Raw genomic sequence first — 22,161 nt, forward strand, 5'->3', positions numbered from 1 at the left:
AGGGTGCTACAAAAGCCTGGGGTTGGAATGGGAGGAAAAATCTAGTGTCAGAATGTAAAAGCCATAGGGAAAGGGGTAAAAGGTATACTGTGAGATAAGGAAAGTGGAAGGGGGCATATGAAAAGATAGCATGCATTGTGAGGCCTTAGCTTTGCAAGACCTGTCAAGGTCACATATGTTTGTTTCAATCCTGGCTGTAGCTTTGTATCTCTTGTCTCCTGTAGTCCTCTGGGCCAGCATTACAATACCATCCGTTTTCATCAACTGTTATGTCCAGACCTTCTCTGTGAGGTGTGTAATAGAGCAAGTGCTGAGGTCAAGTGACTGCTGTTCCAGGAGTCCCCAGAAGATGCTGCTCCCTCTGTGTCCCCTTTGGCTTCCACAGCTTCTGTGACCAAGTCATCATTAACTGTAACCTCTGCCCTTCCAGCAACCCTTCTAGAAGACCTAATACTGGCTCCTCTCTGCCTGAGCCTTCTCCTCTGCCCTGCTCCATTCTCTCCCCTGACCTGAATATCCCCTTAGCTGACTTATTTTCACCCTCACCGCTGAGTGACTCTGCCACCACAGCCTGTTCCTCCCTTGGATTCCAAATTCTCTGTGGACCATTCCCCATCCCAACAGCTTGCTTTTCCCCATCTCCCACCACAACACACTCAGAAGGCAGATACTGATCTCCAACCCAAGGCCTCTCTGTCTCTGAACCCCACCCTTGACCGCACCCTTTCCCAAGATATCAACCCCTTATCTGATGTTTCCCAGGCAATGAATCCCACTAATTCATGTGCTTGTGATCACACACCACCAACCCTGTCTGCTTCACCACTGCAAGACTGAACTGTGATTCAATCTAAATCAAGTTCCATCTTACTGAAATCTGTTTCAGAGATGCCATCTACAGAAAGTCCCATTTGGTTGTCCACTTATGTTCCAACAATCAGAGGCACGGACCATTCCAACTCAGAATTCTCATGGTGGCAGCCTCACGTCAGGAACATGTTCCTCCCCAGATTACCATACCCTGATTTTCAGCGGGAGCATGTTTCCCTTCCTTCACCAGAGACTTGTCTCTGGGCAGATTCTGATACCAAGCACATGAAGGCCAGTATCCATTCATTTTTGGCCTTAAGATACAGGCACTCCTGGAAAAACAAATAAAAAAAGAATGGCTTTCCAGATTTTGGAGAAGAAAGAAAAGGAGACGGGATTATTTTCAAAATAAATGTGGTCAGAATACCAACTGACATCTTCAGGAAATTTATTGCAGTCCCTTGTTGATGAGCAGGACACCACAGGCCCCCAAACCAGCTGGAACACCAAAGGCACACCAGAGCAGCTGCACGTTTGTCAGCAGCTCCTATATGTCAGAACTTTGGGGGGAAGTTTGCAACAGAAATATAGCCATGGCCAGGCTTGGTGGCTCACGCCTGTAATCCCAGCACTTTGGGAGGCCGAGGTGGGCAGATCACGAGGTCAGCAGATCGAGACCATCCTGGCTAACACGGTGAAACCCCATCTCTTTACACAAAAGATTAGCCGGGCATGGTGGTGGGTGCCTGTAGTCCTAGCTACTTGGGAGGCCGAGTCAGGAGAATGGCCCAAACCCGGGAGGCAGAGCTTGCAGTGAGCCGAGATCATGCCACTGCATTCCAGCCTGGGGAACAGAGCGAGACTCCGTCTCAAAAAAAAAAAAAAACAAAAAAAACGACAAAAAAAAGAAATATAGCCAGCTTTTCTAGGGTCTTTCCTCTCTGCATAGTGTGTCCTTAGTGGTTACTCTCCTGGTCTCTAGGAGTGGCTCCCCACTAGTGTCTTGCTTTATTGTATTCAATACAGTCCAAATGCACGATCAAGAATCTCTACCACTTCCTCAGTTCCACCATCATCCCCTCACCCCATACATACCCAATCCTTTCCTCAAACCAACCACCAACCCCAGATCCTACCTATCACTCAGATCCATCCCCAGGCTCACCTTCACTCCTCACTCCCTACCGTACCATCATCTTCTCCATCCCAGGTTAAGGACTGTGGAATATCTTCCCATATACTCCAGAATGAGGCTGACTCTCACACCTCAAATCAACATCTGGCATGGCATGTGTTGCAGAAACAACAGGAATGTTTGTGGGGTTTAGTCTCTTTGCTCCAAAAATCTTAAGAAGCCCTTCATCCTCCAGCTCCCAACCTTCCATTGGTCAGCCAGTCCTCCCAGGCCTATGTTCCAGTCTCCACTTTTCCTGGTTATTTTCATATCAGAAATGATCCCCAGGAGAAATTGGAGCTCCATGTTCCAAAGAGGCCTATCTTACGCTGGTGCCTTCATACCTGCAGGAATCTAGGGTCTCTATCACTGAGGAAGCCTCAGTGCAAATCAACATAAATATCTTAGCAGAATTGCAGACATACTCACAACCCCTTGAGCTTCAGGGTCACAGTAGCAAAAATCTAGGGAAGACAGAATTGAGTCTCCCAGGAAGTTTCCATGAGAGGTCCCAACAAAGTTTCAGCTATGAAATGACATGGCAAAGAATCCTGAGTATATCTTGGCAAAGCGCCCATTACACAACCCACCAATGGTCTCAGAAAACTACCTGGTGAAGGGTCTGAGGGCTGTCTGTGACAGAAAAAGTGACTGGGTAGGTCATTCAAGGAATGAATTACTAAGTGTATGAAGGAGGAACTTAGACCAGAATCAAGTGAAAACCATTCTTAGATTACATTTGAGCAGGAAGTTTTGGCAGGTCACTTTGGATAGGATTCCTATCTGAGTATGTTGTTCATGTCTGGCTAACAATACATTGCCTCCTTCTGGGAGTTCCCATACCAATAAGGAAAACAGAAATGTGGCACCATTGGTGGGAAGGGTGTACTGCAAGATTACCACTCTGGAGCTTTCCTTTCTTGATTCCAAAACCCATCAGGTATTAGAGGCTCATATGATGAGGGTTAGGGTAAGTCAGAGGTGGAGGTCTACCCTTCAAGGTTCTTGAATCCAAAAAGTTCTATATGTTGAGAAAAGCCAAAACATGGCCTCTTTCCCAACTTTGTCTACCACTTATATTTCTAGGATGGTTTCTAAAGGTGTGGTTTCCAGGTCCCTTGAGGGATGCTCTAACGCTTTTCAGGGAGACAAGTTAGAAATGACAAATCCAGTTCCCAGCTTGGATTGTCCTCTCCCTGCCACTTCATCTGTAAACACAGGACAGGGAGCCTTGAGACAATCACCCCCTCCTACTCGCTATAAGCTTATAGAGACTGCCCAGACAATTGAGGATGGCAGACAGACTTTTCTGCCCCCTACACACAGCATCATAGACAAAGAGAATCAGAATGAGACTGTACTAGCCAATAGACACAGCTCAGAGCTGTCCACAAGGCAAGATAGGGGTAGAGATGAATCAAGGAATGAGAAAGTGAGTCCCAGCAATAGTGTAGAAAGGCTTCAGGGCAAACAAAATGGTAGCAGAAACTTCAGAACATTTTTCTATGTCCAACGTATCCAGGGAGATAGAGAAGCTCTGTGCTCTTCAATCACAATCTAATGATATCTTGACAACCAGTGAGTTGGGAAGCTCCTCAGTGATGAACGCAAGTAAAAGTAAAGAAGAAACTACTCTGACCTCCAAATACTCCCCACCAAGAATATTGATTGCTAAAGATCCTAAATCATCAGACTTTAAAGGACAGCTGGTTAGTGAGTTAAAGTTTAAATTGCAGAGTGGGGAGCATAGTCAGGCTCAAGGCTGTCCCAGCGACATGTTCTTTACTTCAGATAGCTTGATCTCTGATTCCTCACTGGCTTACTCCCTGAGTGTCTCCAGTGAGGACAAGGCAGCTTCCCAGGTACTGCATATCCACCCTGGACGATGGCGGGATCAGCATGAAGCAGTTGCAAGAGCCCCAAGTCTCTAAGTATGTCTTATGGGAGTGCCAGGATAAGAATTTCCCATCAGCCAAGAGGGGACCCAAAGCAAGAGCCTTTTGGGACCCAAAGCAAGAGAATATGGGAGCGAGGACTTGGGATTAGGGACATCCAAAGCCACAAGGAAGAGCCATCTTGGCAAGGACAGGAAATTAGAGGCGACTTCAAAGTCTCTGTCACAGAAAGAACCATTTTGTCCTGGAAGTTACTTCGGAAAAAAAGATGAGACATTTTCTTCAGTGGATTGATTTTAAGAGAAAAAGCACAGGGCAGAAAGTCCCATGCAAAAAGACAAGTTAATGCCAGCCTTTGTACAGCACCAAGACCTAGTTGAAGGTAGACCTGTCTTTATGAGGCCTCTTGAAGCTCTTGAGCTCATGACAGCCATTGGGAAGATACTAGAGGAGAAACTGGCATGTAGGCAGGAACCTGAGGACTTGGAATGAAGTCAGCAGAAGAAGAGCCGCAGACTCAGGCAGAGCCTGACAACAGACGACCCTCCAACTATTGGCTTCCCTCTGAACACTGGCAAGGGGAAAGGTCAAGTACCAACCCTTATAACCAAGAAACTATCTCTGCTGACCCAAGTTATCTTTCAAGCATTAGATGGATCAGGACTAGGATCAGTCATCCCCAGAAAGTTGTGACATTTAAAGAGCAGCTATTATGCCAGAGTAATCCCCCTTCCCTGCCCTCTAGTGAGCCTGTGTCCCATCCAAGCCCCACCCGCAGGCAAGTATGCCAGGTGCCCCTGGCTGACATCACACCAGCTTAAGGCACTGTGTTCAAAGATTTGATCCTTCTTTGCAAACAGAAAATGCTTCTCCAGAGCTTACAGGAAGGAAAAATTTTCCCCAAAGAATAATCCAGTTCTTGTAGAAAGAGCCTCTCAGTTTTTTCATGATAGTATATCCTCTGATGAGAGCAATCTCTTTTTAGCACAATCAAGACTATTGACCCTGCCCAATAAATGTTTCTTGTACTATAGAGTGGTGTTCTCCATGTACTGCTCTGGAGGTGTGGGTTTTGGGTATCCCAGAGCTTGTGCTCAGGGAAAGGAAGGAATTAGTTTAGGTCTTAATGTTTTTCTCTTTTGCCTTCTAAAAGATGACTAGTCCCTTGTAGGGAGCCTGATAATGGCCTTCTCAGTCTTATCCTAGGGTCTTTTGACACTTTTCAGATGTCCTGTAATTAAAACACTATTATTTCATAAAAGTACAAAAAGTTTACTCTAAAACCTTTCAAGGCTTTTCAAAGTGAGAAAAACCCTTTGAAAAATCCAAAGTCCAGAACTTGGCTCAAATCATCCTTTTACTGGCTACCTGGCTATCTTAAAGTACATACAGCTGTAGACTACAGTGAGTTACTCTGGCATAATAAAGCCAGAAATTCCCTTGCTGCCTCCAGGCAGTTTTTTTTTTTTTTTTTTTTTGAGACGGAGTTTTGCTCTTGTTGCCCAGGCTGGAGTGCAGTGGTATGATCTTGGCTCGCCACAACCTCTGCCTCCTGGGTTCAAGTGATTCTCCTGACTCAGCCTCCTGAGTAGCTGGGAATACAGGCTTGTGCCACCACACCTGGCTAATTTCATATTTTTAGTAGAGACGGGGTTTCTCCATGTTGATCAGGCTGGTCTCGAACTCCTGACCTCAGGTGATCCACCCACCTCGGCCTCCCAAAATACTGGGATTATAGACGTGAGCCACCGCGCCCAGCCATTAGGAAGTTTTAGAGTTGGAAGTGTGGTGGTTTTTAGACCCTGAAATCAGTGACAGGGAGAAATCTTTTTCTTGGATCTCTCGGTGAGGAATAAATATTCCTCCCAAGAGCTAGCCCTTCTCTCCCTCATGAAGTTTGGGGCAATGTGCCCTGTTTCCCACCTCCTACCTTACCCTAATGATAATGGAAAATGGGTAGTTGTACATCTTTTCCCTTTCTGTACCCTTTTTGGAGCAGTAGTGGGGATAGAAAGTGCATCTCTGAAAGAGGCCAGGAATAAAAATAATTTTCTGAAAACAGTGGTTTACTTTCATTTTTAAAAAGCTACTGACTCCAGAACATCAGACAGGTGAGTGGACATTGTATAAGGCACGAATGGGTGGATTTTGCTATTGTGGACACTTATTTGGCTGAGGTATGGTCCAGGCAGTGGGTGGGTCCTGCTGAAAAATCTGTTATATGTGTCATGTTACTCTGTCTAAAAAGAATATTTTGAAGTTGACCATAAGGTCTCTTGCTTATGAGGTTATCTTGAGGAAAGAGAAGACTTCCTTCCCTAGGGAATCTCTTCAAGATGCATGGCTTGATAGCACTCTTACAAGACCAAGAGATTGCCTAGCAATGACTTGTAGGAATGGTCACCAGGCAGTTACTCAGAACTTGGGAAAAAAGGAGACAGAGAGCAAGAAAAATGTAATGGGAGAGTGAGTGGGCAAGGAAAACAAAAAGAAGAGGGAAAAGTATAACCTCATCATCCCTACTCATAACTCCATCCTGGCATCCACTGCACCCAACACTCCTTTACCTAGGCCTCACCTCCTAGAGTCTAACAAGGGATTTGTAGAGCACAATGATTCCACTTCAGTATAAGAGTATGAGGGATGATCTATGAGCATAAAGACAATATTTGCAGGGATGTTGTCAGACACAATATCATCCTATTTGGAGAAGGTGATCATGGTCTCTGCCTTCCATTCATGCTGCCACATCTTACACCAAAGTCATGATGATTTACAAGTATGTTACATATGTATTGCTGTGTAATAGACACCTCAAAATTTAGTGGCCTAAAAAATATGTTACCTTACAGTTTGTGGATCAGGAATCCAGGCAAGGCCTAGGTGGGTTCTCTGTTTCAGGGTCTCTCACAAGGCTGCAATCAAGGTGTCAGCTGGGGCTGGGGTCTCGTCTGAAGGCTTTACTGGGGAAGGATACACTGCCATGTTCACCTATGTAGCTGTTGGCAGGATTCAGTTCCTCAAGGTCTATTGGACTAAGGTCCTCAATTCCTTGCTGACTGTTGGCTGGAGCTGGCTGGAGGCCACCTTCAGTTCCTTATCATGTGGGCCTCTCCAATGTGGTAGCTTGCTTCATCAAAGTCAGGAAAGGAGAGAGTCTGCTGACAAACCAGAAGTTACATCTTTTGTAAACTAAAATTGAAAATGATATCCCATCTTCTGTCCCTTTTTTCTACTGGTTAGAAGCAAATCAGAAAGTCCAGCCCACATTTAAGGGGAGGGATAATTACACATGTGTCAGTACCATGAGGTAGAGTCACTGGAGACTTTTTAGAAGACTTCCTAACAAAAGGGTCTCTTCTTGGCCTTCCCATTGAGTTCACTGAAGCCAAAGTGGCCAAAGGTGCCAAATAGGTCATCATCCTGATCCATATCCAGATTATCAAGGTGGAAGTTGTTTAACAGTTGAGTGGAGTGGTGGCTGGTTAAAAAACAAAAATACCCCCCCCACCCCCAAATATCAAAGAAGTTGTAGCATTCAAAGAAAAAGAAAGTTGGTATGAAGGTAGAAGTGGTGTGGGGTCATCATGAATGGTAAAGTGAAAGGATCCCTTAGAACCACCTGAAATACCACTGCCAGTATTCAAACTTAGAGGAGAAATTAGGGGCAAAAAGTCTGGAAGTAAGACTGGCCCTAGGCAGGAGGGTTCATACGGGGACTCGATTAATTTCCTCAGAATTCATTTCTATCCATGCCTTTGCTCTGTGTTATGAGTTGGCTTCATTAAGACTTTGTATCTGGTAAGTTCATAGCTATATTCTCCAGGCTTCAAGTGCAGATAAAAATAGGTTGCCTCTCCCACTAGTTCCTTCAAAAGTTCCATTAGTACCCTGCTGGCTCCAATTGGGTCGCATGCCCATTCCTAACCAATCACTATTGCCAAAAACGTGGAATGATCTTTTTGGCCAAGCCTGAGTTACATACCATCCTCAAAATAGTAGTGTTGGGAAAGGCAACTCCACCTGCACATGGACTGAAACCAAAATTGGGGTTAGTTCCCCATAAGGCAATAGAGGAAATATTTCCAGAAGGTGAGTAAATTCTGGGTGACGAAGATAAAATGGATTTACTAAAGCCCTCTCTCTTACTGCTCCATTTCTTCCTTCTTGTTCAGAGTCACGTCATTGACCAAAGCTTAGAGGTTCAGGAAGAATGGTAATGTGGATGCCTTGGGAGGGGAAAAAGTTGGGATGGGGTTCAGGGTAAGGAACCCTCAATGTGAAGGAAATCGGTTGAAGGCCTCAACATCCAGGTGAATAGATGTCATGTTAAAGCCCTTTACCTTCATTCCAGTTCAGTTATTGCCATACCCTAGAACTACCAGGAATATCTCTGCTTTTGGAAAAAAGAGTCTGACATTCCACCCTTTATCCTTCTCACTTAGGCCCTCAGTATGCCAGTTCTTCAACCAATTCAGGAATTGCAAGCCACTTTAAACTTTCTCCTTGCCAATCAGGTAACCTTTTAATTTCCCTCCTCTTCAAGAAAAACCTCATGATCCACACTTAACCACAAACCTGGTTAAGATCTGGCGCGGTGGCTCAAGCCTGTAATCCCAGCACTTTGGGAGGCCGAGACGGGCGGATCACGAGGTCAGAAGATTGAGACCATCCTGGCTAACACGGTGAAACCCCGTCTCTACTAAAAAATACAAAAAACTAGCCGGGCGAGGTAGCGGGCACCTGTAGTCCCAGCTACTCGGGAGGCTGAGGCAGGAGAATGGCGTAGACCCGGGAGGCGGAGCTTTCAGTGAGCTGAGATCTGGCCACTGCACTCCAGCCTGGGCGACAGAGCGAGACTCCGTCTCAAAAAAAAAAATAAAAATAAAAACAAAATAAGATCTGGACTTTATGATCTACTCCAAACAACCTATCCCAGTGTCTTTTCATCTTTCCTGCCTGGAAAAATCCAACTTGCTACCTTTACTAGACCTGTCTTCTAAAAACAAGCTGATTCTTTTTGGATAAAATCATACAATTAAGTGTTTGGTGCCACCATTAATTCATTATCTACAACTAATGGCCAGTTTCTAACACTGCCTGAAAACAATCCGTTCATTCCTCCAGTGAGTACTTTGTGCTAGAAAATCTTCTAAGCACTTGGGACACACCAGTGAGGGAGCAAAGCTCTCTGTCGTGTGGAGTTTATCTTATTATTTTCTTAGTAAATTTCTTTGCTTATCTACTCAAAATTACAATTTCACTTTCCTAATTTTCTCCACCGTACTCACCCATTGAACATATGTGCTGGACCACATATATTACAAAGGAATGAGAAGCCAACAGATGGGAACTTTTCATCACAAAACCTAAAAATATCCCAAACACCTTGAACTCCCATCAAATAACTTTGCTCTTTCCTTCTATTATACTGAAAGGGGTTTCCCTCAGATACCCGCCTTGATCCTCCCAAGCTGTGATCCGTCCTTGGTTTCCAGTTCATAACACTCTCCACAGTGTATTGGAATATTTGGCTTAATAGTCTGTCTTCCAGACTGAGATCATGTCTCCCTCATCAAGGCTCTGTGCCCAGCATTTGGTAATTAGATAGGTCAGAAACTTCTGGAGGAATGAAAGAGCAATAGGAAAGATTTCAGACAGAAGGCACTGCCTCCTGTCGAGATACTACAGCATCTGTATGGCAAAATCGTACAGCGTCCTTTGGGGCCCAACCTTGCCTGGGGGTGGAGCCACGGCCAGGGGCGAGGCTTCATCCAGGGACCCGGCCTGAGAGGAAGCGCTGCTGGGCTTCCTAAAGGCGGCAGCGTTGGCCACAAATCTCACCTCAGGCTTCTGGATTCTGTGTCCATCGCTTCCGGAAGACACGAGCTGAGATTTGCTTCAAAGACATGGTCCTGGAAAAGGTCTCTGGTCACGGAGTACCCTTCTTCCCTACCCTGCTTGAAGGGGATCCTTTCCTCCGTCCGCCATTTTCTTTTCTTTCTTTTTTTCTTTTTTCTTTTTTTGAGACGGACTCTGGCTCTGTCGCCCAGTCTGGAGTGCAGTGGCGCCATCTCGGCTCACTGCAAGCTCCGCCTCCCGTGTTCACGCCATTCTCCTGCGTCAGCCTCCAGAGTAGCTGGGACTACAGGCCTCTGCCACCGGGCCGGCTAATTTTTTGTATTTTTAGTAGAGATGGGGTTTCCCCCTATTAGCCAGGGTGGTCTCCATCCCCGGACCTCGTGATCTGCCCGCCTCGGCCTCCCAAAGTGCTGGGACCACAGGCGTGAGCCACCGTGCCTGGCCTGGACCGCTAGTTTCATCCCAACTGGCAGCGCGCCTCTCTGACGTTCCCCCAACGGAACTCCAACGGCCCCGCCAAGGCTTGAGGCCTCGGAAACCGCTCAGAGCCCTGGGCGAGGGGCTGCACCCTCCAAGTATACTCCATGAAACTCGATGCAGATGATGGTATAATAATTACAGTAACAATGTTGACCGCTATTAAGGCTTCGCTTTTCATTGGCTGCCTGGCTTTGCATTGGCTGCCTGGTTTGCACGAGTAACCTAACCTGAATCTCATATTTCACGTATGTTTTGGGGAGATACTGATATCTGCTAGTAGGGTTGGCCCTGAGTACTGCAATGAACAAGTAAAGAAACTTTGTTCAGTTAAGGGCCGAAGTTAAGGAATGGGCTAAGGGCTCTGATGCAGTTACAACATGGAATTTTTCAGACATCGGAGAGGCCGGTGCCTTGGAAATAAATGCCTGCGCTGGACAGAAGGACAGTGTAAGATGCCAAAATGCTGGTCCATACACAAAATTAAGAGCTCATCATCCCTCTCTGTAGGATCAGTAGCTGGAAGAAGGATGCTGTCTCTACACGCTGTTTTTCAGAGGCGTCAAGTGCTCTAATCCCCTTCCCTCTGGAACCCAGAAGTGTGTCTAGTAGGAACGGTGGTTGGGAACCCCAGGTAAAGATCTACCAAGGTGCAGCGCCAGTGGACGGAGATTAGGTGTACTCCTGAGCGTGGAGGCACAGCCGTTTGTCATGCCTTTCAAGATCCAGGACAGCAAGACAGGAGGCTCTGCAGCAGAAAGGACTGCAGGCTTTTGTAGGACAGAAAATCTCAGGTAACTGTCTTTAATTACACAAATATTGATATAGTCATGCATTTATTGAGAGCCTACTACGTGTCTGTGTTCCTTGTTAGACAGGAATATCACTATATTTGCCCTCGTAAGAGGTGCGAGGGAATCCTTTTTGTGACTGTTTGCCTTTTTAGAACGTAGTACAGGCCGGGTGCGGTGGCTCACGCTTTTGTAATCCCAGCACTTTGCGAGGCTGAGGTGGGCAGATCACGAGGTCAAGAAATCGAGACCATCCTGGCTAACATGGTGAAACCCCGTCTGTACTAAAAATACAAAAAAAAAAAAAAAAAAAAAAAAAAAGAAGCCAGGAATGGTGGCGGGCGCCTGTAGTCTCAGCTACTTGGGAGGTTGAGGCAGGAGAATGGTGTGAACCCGGGAGGTGGAGCTTGCAGTGAGCCAAAATCAAGCCACTGCACTCTAGCCTGGGAGACAGAGCAAGACTCCATCTCAAAAAAAAAAAAAAAAAAAAAAAAGAAAGTAGTACACTGACAGTCCCTGACTTGATGGCTCTACTTAGGGTATTTTCAAGTTATGATGGGTTTAATCAGATGCGACCCCCTTGTAAGTCAAGGAGCATCTGTATAGCAAATTTGAAAGATATGGAAAAGTAGAAGGAAGAACCCCGTACATTTCCATCCTTAAAACAATTATTCTTAGCATTTTGATGTTTATTTCCGGATTTTGCTATGAAAATTTTTTTACATTACTTAAATAAGTACTTGAAAAGAAAAGCACACATCATATACATTTTATGTGATTATAAACTTTAATAATCTTTATAATTTTAAATGGTTGAATATTAATTTTACTTTTTGTTGATGTTTGAGTAGATTCTAGTTTTTTAAAATATAATTTCAACTTTTATTTTAGATTCAGGGCAGGTTCGTTATCTGGGTATATTCCATGATGCTCAGGTGTCGGATACAAATGATCCTGTCACCCAGGTACTGAGCATAATACTCAATAGTTACTTTTTCAATGCTTTCCCCCTCTCGCCCCGCTCTAGTAGTCCCTAGTGTCTATTGTTGCTATCTGTATGTCCATGAGTACCCAATGTTTAATTCCCACCAAAAGTGAGAACATGAGGTATTTGATTTTCTGTTCCTGCTTTAATTTGCAAAGTGTAATGGCCTCCAGCTGCACCCATGTTGCTGCAGAGGACATATTTCCTCGTTTTTTTAATGGATGCATAGTATTCCATGCTGTATATGTACCACAATGTCTTTATCCACTTCACCGTTGATGGACACCTTGGTTGAATCCATGTGTTTGCTATTGTGATTAGTGCTGCAACGAACATATGAGTGCATGTGTCTTTTTGGGAGAGTGAATAATTTTGGATATACACCCAGAATGAGAATGTTGGATAGAATGGTGGGTCTGTTTTAAGTTCTTGGAGAAATCCCCAAATTGCTTTCCACAGTGGCTGAAGTAATTTACATTCCTGACAGTGGTGTATAAGCATTCCCTATTTTTCTACAGTCTCACCAGCATCTGTTGTTGTTTGACTTCTTAGTAGCCATTCTGACTGGTGTGAGATGGTATTTCATTGTGGCTTTGATTTGTATTTCTCTGATGATTAGTAATGCTGAGCATTTTTTCATGTTTGGCAGCTTGTATGTCTTCTTGTGAGAAATATCTGTCAATTGTACTTTTTATTGACATTTAAGTAGTTGCTAATTAAAACATTTAAAAATAGTTTGCTTACCGTGTTTGTTTGTAATTGTACTTGCTTATAAACTGTCCTATTACAAACAGCAGAAAGCTTTTTTCTAAATGTTTATTTTCTTACTGCCCTTGGCCTACTCACTTTTCTGTTTATCATTTTCCTTAGATAAGTTATCCTCTCGTGTAGTTAACTATTTTAGCACTAACTTAATTCTTTGAATTTTAAGCCAGTGAAACCAACTGATTGCTAAACATCCTCAAGGTAAAATCTTACGAACTGAACCGTTGTCTTCTGTCACCAAGCTGCTTTACCTCTGACATTCCCATTATTAATTAGTAGCACCAGGACACCCAAGCTAGAAACAGAACAGCCATTCTATACTTCTCTCTTCATTTTCTCCATAGCTAGTCTACTAATAGATGGATGAAGTGGAAATATGTGCTGGGCAAAGAAATCCTAGAATTCTCACTGTTCACTATGCTTCTCCCCAGTAGAACCTTCAGGTCATCAGCTGTACTTTGAAGTACACTTTTAATTATATTAGTAATGCCTATTCACAATCCGAGTCAAAATTAAAATATTCTCGTTAACGTTAAATATCCCATTCAAAAACAAAAACAGATATGCAATTCCACATAAAATTTTCTATCTATTGACTTACTTTATATCACTATAGATTCTTGTTTTCTTACTGAATCCAATTCAGTCTGTTACTGTCAATATTTATTTTGATGCCCAAATTGTCATAGATTTAGCTAGTTACTTCAATTTGACTTCTGTATTCTTTGAATGTATCTGTTATTTCTTACTTTCTGATACAAAAATATGTTTCAGACTCATCATATACTTTTGCTGCATCAGTCCCGGGTTCAGCCATTTCTCTTAGTACCCCTTGTTCCTTTATTGGAGAATGGTATTTAGAAGTCGAGGTCAACGTGCTACTTGTGTTCATTATTATTGATATTAGGCATTGTTGGTTTTAGGTCCTCTCAATGGACAGAGCTAGTATACACACATGTTCATCCTTTAAATCTCAACCTATTTCTCTACATATCTATGTATCTTCAAAATCATGAATTTACATCAGTACCTCTAGGTGTAATTTAACACTACAGGGTTTACTCTAGTTTTCTTCCTTTCCACATTGGTGACTTCTTTCTCCAACAATGAGAAATCTGGTTCCCGTTAGCCTCAATATATTTGCTGTCAGTCCTCCGTCTGTAAGCAATCTCTCATCACCACTGTGGCCCTTCAGGTATGGCTGTCCTCTCCTACCCACTTGGGCTTAGACCTGTATGTGCCCAGCAGCTGTGTTATGTAGGCACCCTCCTCAACCCACTGGATATCCAAAACCTGGAATCAGGCAACCTTTCTACAAAAAACGCCTATTCACCCTGCTTCGGCTCTTACACTCTGCTCTGGGACACTGCAACAAGCTCCTAATTTCTCCCTTCCTCCTCTTTAGGGTTGGATGCCTATTTTGCTTGACTTAACTAATGATTATGAGATTGAATTACTCAGGGAAGAGGAAGAGACATACTGTATTCCCTCCCAACACCTCACCCCTTATTTTATTGAAGATTAATTGACATGCAAAAAATGCATGTATTTAAAGTGTACAATTTAAGGAGTTTTGATATATATGAATATGTACATGTTAAATCATTACACTCAAGATAGCAAACATATCCATATTCCCCCATTCATTTTGAGGTTTGTTTTGAATTAAACTTTCTATTTTGAGATAAATATACATTCATGTGTAGTTGTAAGAAACAATAGAGAGAGCTCATGTACACTTAACCCAGTTTCCTCCAATGGTAACATCTTATAAAATTGTAGTATGATAGCACAACCATTGACATTGACATTAACATTGACATTGAAATAGCCAAGACACAGAACATTTCTCTCACCATGAGAACCCCTCATGTTGCCATTTTATAGACATACCAACTTCCTACTTCCTTCCACTCCATCTAATCTGTTTTCCAATGTTACATGTTTGCCATTTCAGTAATGTTATATATGTATGTGTGTGTGTATATATGTATATATGTGTGTTTGTGTGTGTGTGTGTGTATATATATATATATGGAATCATATAGTATGTAATTTTGGGGGAATTTTTTTCCCCTCAGCTTAACTCTTTTGAATGTCATTTAAGCTGTTGCATTTATCAGTAGTTTATTCTTTTTATTCCATGGCATGGGTGTACTGCAGTTTGCTTTACCACTCATTAAATGACAATTGAGTTGTTTCCAGTGTTGAGCTGTTATGATTAAAGCTTTCATAAACATTTCTGTACAGTTTTCGTGTGAACATAAATCTTCATTTCTTTATGATAAATGACCAGGAGTATGATTGCTGAGTTGTATGAGTGCTGCATGTTTAGTTTTTTATGAAGCTGTCAAACTGTCGCTGTACCATTTTACATTTCCATCAGCAGTGTATGAGTGATCCAGTTTCACCTCATCTTTGTCAGCATTTGGTGTTGTCACTGTTTTTTAGAAACAAAATTCGCTGCTCTGACAAGTGTGTAGTGATATCTCACTGTGGTTTTAATTTGCATTTTCTGAATGGCTAATGATGGTGAACCTTTTTCATGTGCTTATTTTCCATCTGTATATTTTCTCTGGTAAAATGTCTCTTCAAGTCTTTGGTCCATGTTCTAGCAGGATTGTTTGCTTTTTTTATTGTTGAGTTGTCAGAGTTCTTAATATATTCTAGATACGAATCCTGTGTTGGATAGATGATTTGTTAAGAGTTTCTCCCAGTCTGTAGCTTCTTTTCATCTTCTCAACAGAGTCTTGTACAGAGCAATAGTTTTAAAGTTTGATGAAATTTAGCTTAGCCATTTTTTCCTTTTATGAGTTGTGCTTTTGTTGTCATGTCTAAGAACTCTTTGCCTGGCCTTTGATCCTGAAGACTTTCTATTTTTTTCCTAAATTTTTTATAGTTTTGTATTTACATGCAAGTCTGTGATTCATTTAGAGTTAATTTTTGTGTAAAGTGTGAGACTTAGGCAGAGAATTTTTCCCCCCTATGGATATCCATATGCTCAACACTACTGAATTGAATTGAATATGTTTACTCCATTGAATTGTTTTTTGTACTTTGTCAGAAATTCATCGAGCATATTCGTGTGGGTCTATTTCTGGGTTTTCCATTCTGTTTCACTAGTCTGTGTATCTCTCTGTTAGCACTACACAGTCTTGATTCCTATAGTTACATAGCAAGTCTTAAAATTAGGTTTTTTAAGACTAATTTTTCTTAAAATTAGGTTTTTTTAAGGCTGATTTTTTCTATTGTATTCTTCTCTTCCAAAATTGAGCTGTTCCTGTTCCTTGCCCTTTCTTTTTTTCTTTTTTTTTGGGGGACGGAGTCTCGCTCTGTCGCCCAGGCTGGAGTGCAGTGGCCCCATCTCTGCTCAATGCAAGCTCCACCTCCCGGTTCACGCCATTCTCCTACCTCAGCCTCCGGAGTAGCTGGGACCACAGGCGCTCGCCACTATGACCGGCTAATTATTTTGTATTTTTAGTAGAGATGGGGTTTCACCATGTTAGCCAGGATGGTCTCGATCTCCTGACCTCGTGATCCGACGGCCTCGGCCTCCAAAAGTGCAGAGATTACAGGCGTGAGCCACCTAGCCCCGTCTGCCCTTTCTATATAATTTGTAGAATAATCTTGTGTATAAAAAATATGCCGAGATTTTGATAGCTACTGCATTAAACATTTGTGTAATTAGGGGAGAACTGACATCTTTGTATATTAAATCTTCCAACCCATGAACATGCTATACTAAAGCTTTCCATTTATTTAGGTCTTTTGCATTTCCTTCATTGGCATTGTGTAGTTTTTAGCATACAAGTCTTGTATATGTTTTATTAGATTTACCCTTAAGTATTTTAGTTATTCCATATGATATTGCATTTTTAAATTTCTTGCCTATGTACTGATTGATAATATATAGAAACAATAGGATTTTGTCTTTATTTTGTATCCTTTGACTCTGCTGAACTAATGTATAACTTCTAGGAGTGTTTTGCAGATCCCTTGATCTGTAAAAGGGAGGTGATCCACCCGCCTTGGCCTCCCAAAGTTCTGGGATAAAACTACTGTTTTGAAATACAAATATAAAGGATTTTGCCTCAGAATCTGTTCTGCTTCAGGCTTTTGGGGATCCTGAAAACAGCTGCGTCCAAGAGGCTTATCCCAGGGACAGTGGTCAGGATATGAGGGCGTGAGCATTGAGGAAACTTCCTAGGAAACTGGGAACATATGAAAGTCCTAAACGAATAGTTTATCTATACTGAGCATCCTCAAGTGGTAGCATATTACTCTAAGAGCTTTTGGAAAAGACTCCTCCGTGGAGATAATAAAACCAAGTGCAGTGTGAAATCCAAGACCAGACTTCTGGGTGGCAGTGTAGGTAAATTGGGAGGATGTCATGGGTCCAGTGGTGAGACAGTCTCATCCTACCAGAAGCAACCTCCGCCACCTCCCAAAGGCTGCCTAAAATGCTTTGGTAAGAGCTTATTACAAGGCTTGGTGGTAGAAATATGTAGAATGTGTGAAATGTTTTTCTGGGAGGGATGACATTTTATTTTATTTATTTATTTAGTTTTTTGAGATGGCGTCTCGCTCTGTCACCCAGGCTGGAGTGCAGTGGCCGGATCTCAGCTCACTGCAAGCTCCGCCTCCTGGGTTTATACCATTCTCCTGCCTCAGCCTCCGAGTAGCTGGGACTACAGGCACCCGCCACCTCGCCCGGCTAGTTTTTTGTATTTTTTAGTAGAGATGGGGTTTCACCGTGTTAGCCAGGATGGTCTTGATCTCCTAACCTCGTGATCCGCCCGTCTTGGCCTCCCAAAGTGCTGGGATTACAGGCTTGAGCCACCACACCCGGCCGGGATGACATTTTAAACTTTTATTTTATTTTATTTTTTTTGAGACGGAGTCTTGCTCTGCTGCCCAGGCTGGAGTGCAGTGGCCGGCTCTCAGCTCACTGCAAGCTCCGCCTCCCGGGTTCACGCCATTCTCCTGTCTCAGCCTCCCGAGTAGCTGGGACTACAGGCGCCCGCCTCGTCGCCCGGCTAGTTTTTTTTTTTGTATTTTTTAGTAGAGACGGGGTTTCACCGTATTAGCCAGGATGGTCTCGATCTCCTGACCTCATGATCCGCCCGTCTCGGCCTCCCAAAGTGCTGGGATTACAGGCTTGAGCCACCGCGCCCGGCCTTAAACTTTTATTTTATACATTACTGGGAGTCATATGTAATAGAGTTCTTAAAAGCAGATTTTAAGAGGGGGATAGGGAAAAAAAAACCTATGAAGACACTGACACTACGAGTGGAAAGGAAAAGTTATCTAAGAGGAGATAGAGTACCAAAAATAGCTTTTCGTTACTTCCCAAATTTGCCAGCTTTTAATGGACAAAGTGAATATTCTTAACTGTACAACTACTTTAATTTTAATATTAGGCCATACTTTTTACTTTAAGAAATTACATATTAATATTGTTTAAAGTAGAAGCATTATGAATGTAGAGAATTTATTCATCAGGGCTCTGATATTTACTACCGTCTGATCTAGAGAAGTCGCTTACCCTCTCTGGGCTTCGGTTTCATTCATTGATAAAATAGGCACAATATTCAGAATAACATCAAAGTACCTGTTACAATAAAAACAAATAATAATAATAATAAAAAAGAATAGGTATAATACCTGACCTGCTAACCTCATAAGTTGTGAAAGTTCACTGAGATGGCTGGATGTAGAATTCTTTATAAAGTAGACAAATTTATTATTTATAGTTGGTGCTAGAGCAGAAAAGATAAGTGGTGTGAAGCACTACCACTCAGTGTCAATGGAATTTACTGTTGGTAGTACAAAAAAAAAAGAAAATAAATATATCTCTAGTCTCTTGTTCCTTTAAATTTTGAAGGAGCTTCTACCAGGTTCAGAAAAGGAATCTTATTAGCATTTGGGGAAAGGCCTTTTTACTGAAACTTCCGGTAGGTTTTAACTGTAGCACACATATGTTTGTAAAGATTTCTAGCCAATGAATGACATTTTAAAAGAGAGAAGCTGTTCTTTGACCATCTCCTCAAAGAATCATTAATCCGTATCAGGAAATTGGAGAGGGTGCATGTGCAGGAATTTTTTGCTAAAGAGCATGATGTGTCTGAGGAGTTATGACCCACAGTATCTCTGTTCCAGAGATCGCTTGGCGATTGTAAATGCTGGAGGCGGGGGAACCTCTGTCCTCTGCATTTGTATACCTCTTGAGCTGCGTAGAACTAATCGCTCCAACTGCACCAGGAAGTCAAGGGCGGAGCCTGTGGCTTACAGATGCTTGTGTCTCCTAGTTTCCAGCAGTAAATATTTATTAGATGAAAACTTGGCTGAGGCTGCATATTGAAGAGAAGAGGAAAGGGCATCTCTTGGGAGATTTTATCCTCAAGGCAGGTTACCTGCTTCTGCATAATTGAAAAGAGACCCGGCCTGGCTTGGAGGCTGTCTTACCCCTTCAAAAAAGATTGATGAACAGTGATGGCCCATTGGTGTCAAATAAAGAGCTTTATAGTGTTAAAAGAAATTTTAGACAAATTCAATTTAAGGAGTTTGAGCAATGAACGATTTGTGAATTGGGCGGCCCCCAGAATCGCAGTGGTGCCTCGTGGTTAGAACAAATTTATAGACAAAAAAGGTAAAGTGACGTATAGGAATCGGAAGTGAGGTACAGAAAGAGTGAGATTGGTTAAAGCTTGGCATTTGCCTTATTTGAACACAGTTTGAACATTCAGCAGTCTATGAGTGGTTGAAGTATGGCCGCTGGGATTGGCCAACGCTCAGCTGTTGTTACAGGTGCATACTATTGAGTTAGGTTTTCAATTTGTCTAACTATTAAGCTAGGTTACAGTTCATCACCAAGGACTCAAATATAGAAGTATGGAGTCGTTCTCAAGCCATACTTATTTTACTTTAATAATAGTTTAAGAAGGACATAAGAAATTAAAAGACAGTTTAGAGGACAGCTGTCATGATAAAGAGTTTAGAAAAGAATGTGTAGGAAGACAGGTCAGGGGTGGGGGATACTGGGATTATTAAACCTGATAAGAGTCGCCCGAATAAAGTATGACAGGCAGTTGGTATTTGGACATTTGCAGAAGTGATTATATAGAATATAGAGCAGATGTTCTCAAGTTTTTTTGGATGCCAAGGCACTCAGGAAAAGATCACATTTACATGGCCCACAGTGTAATCAGGTGAGGTTGCTTAAGATTCCATTCTGCTCTAAGGCTTTGGCACAACTAAGTCCCACTCTGCTACCAAAGACTGATGGGATCAGTAGTATCATCCGGAATACTGACAGGATGACTTAATAGTAGAAAGCAGAGCCTCATTGCTCTTATCAGTTCGCAAGCCAGTAAGGGAGAGCATCCAGTGTGGTATGAAGGTGCTCTCTGTTGGAATAGGGGAAGGACAGGTTGGGTTGTATATTCATATTCCTACATATTCAGCAAGTTTGGGGGAGAAGCTATACATACTTATGTGGGTACCGAGCACACCATAATGAGTGAACATATGTAACGTACATCCCACATTGACTTTGGAATGGGGGTTTAGCACTAAAAGGAGGTAGAATTTGACCCTTTACATCATAAGGTGAACTACAAAAGCGGTTTGTGTGCAGCGTCTGTAGCTGGCAGATACTGGCAATCTCTAATATTAGTAGCTTATCAGAAAAGAAGGTTTGTGAGGCCGGTCCTCTGTCCGATCAGAGCTGAGAGCTGGTTTGGTTAGAGGGAGTTTAGTTATAGAAAGTTAGGAATCTGCCGTGCCATCCAGGCCCTGAACCCTCCACCCATAGGTAACTTTGTTTCCTTAACCTTAGGGTCTGTCTTAGTTGATAAAGGGGCATCTATTTTGGTCTCTTAGATCACAACAGCTTAGGACACTGTAACTAATCCCTGGTTTAAGGGAGTTGCATACTTGTTACCAAATTGATGTAGAGGGTTGGGACTGTCTGTGTTTGAGGTAGAGTTAGAAAATGTGGGTCAAAATGACAAATAAGAGATTGAAATAAATAGAGGAAATAATTGAGTCTGGATTTGAAAATGCTGCTTGATTTGTCACAGGATGGGTGTGTGGGTGTGTTTGTAAAGAAAGGAACTTTTATCTGAGGAATGTGAGTCCTTTTAAGTTGTCAGGCCTGGAGAGACATTAAAATGAGACAGAAATCACAGCCCTATTTCCTCCTTGAGCTATGTATTCATTTCTTGAAACTGCTTGCTATTGCCACATGGAATTATATAGTAACCCAGTAATGCCACACCTGACACTATAAGGTACACCCTATAATTTAATGATGTAGAGCCAATCACTAATCAATGTTGCTTCTGTAAACCAATGAGAATTCCTGATAACAGCTTTGTATCAGCTCACTCCTTGACTTCTTTTTTTGACTTTAAAAACTCACTTGTAACTACTGCTAATTGGAGTGTATATTTAGGCCGACTTGCATCTGTGTTCCCAGGTTGCGATCCTCAAGCTTGACCCAAATGAACTTTCTACTTATAATAATTTGCCTCAGCTTCTGCCTTTTAGGTCGATGTGTATGTGTGTTTATGTAGAGAGTACGTTCCAAAAGTGCTTGAACAGTTTAAACTTCACTAACTTCAGAAAAGTAAGTTCTGTAAATTAACCCCCAAGATCCCTTGAAGTTTTAATTAGATACATTTATGGTACACTTACTTTCATTTTGTAGATGTTAAATAATGCATTATTAGTGAACTATGCCCCAGAGAGTTGAAGAAACCAATGACTAATGAAATTAATCAGTTTACAGGATAGCCGATTAAAAAACAGCAACAGCAATAACTTACTAAAATGCCAGAACTCTTCCTGCTTCTGAGATTTAAAAACTGGCTAAAATGGATAAAAACTATTGAGGCCAACTGGAGTTTGCACAGAACAAGCTGGCTGATGTCACAGCACAAATTTCTGCCACGTTTCAACCAACTCCCCATGAATGTGCACACGTGATACATGAGGCAGCGTTAAAGAAAACTGTGTGTGCCGAGGACTTTCAGACCTCCCCTTTCCTTCCACCAACCAACTATTAATTCCACAGGCCACTCCCTAAACCTCTTCTAATAAAATGACTGCATGAAAGCCAGCACAGGGGACGGATTTGAGCTGGACTCCTGTCTTATTGTTGGTTTATTTACAATAAAAACCTTTTCTGAAAAACCCAAATTGGGCAGTGAGCTTCTTTTCCCCAGTAACATTAGTTTTAATAATTTGAGTCAGTTCCTCTGATTGGAAATAGTCAAGGCTGACTTCAAAACAAAAAATGTAATGTTCATCATTTACAAAATGAAGTAAGTGGAAAGGAACTTTTTTATATCTGCGTTTATGTAAGGCAAAAACATTCTGTAGATAAGACGGATTTGAGGA

Source organism: Rhinopithecus roxellana, chromosome 16 (assembly GCF_007565055.1).
Source record: "Rhinopithecus roxellana isolate Shanxi Qingling chromosome 16, ASM756505v1, whole genome shotgun sequence".
In the NCBI taxonomy this organism is placed as follows: Eukaryota; Metazoa; Chordata; class Mammalia; order Primates; family Cercopithecidae; genus Rhinopithecus; species Rhinopithecus roxellana.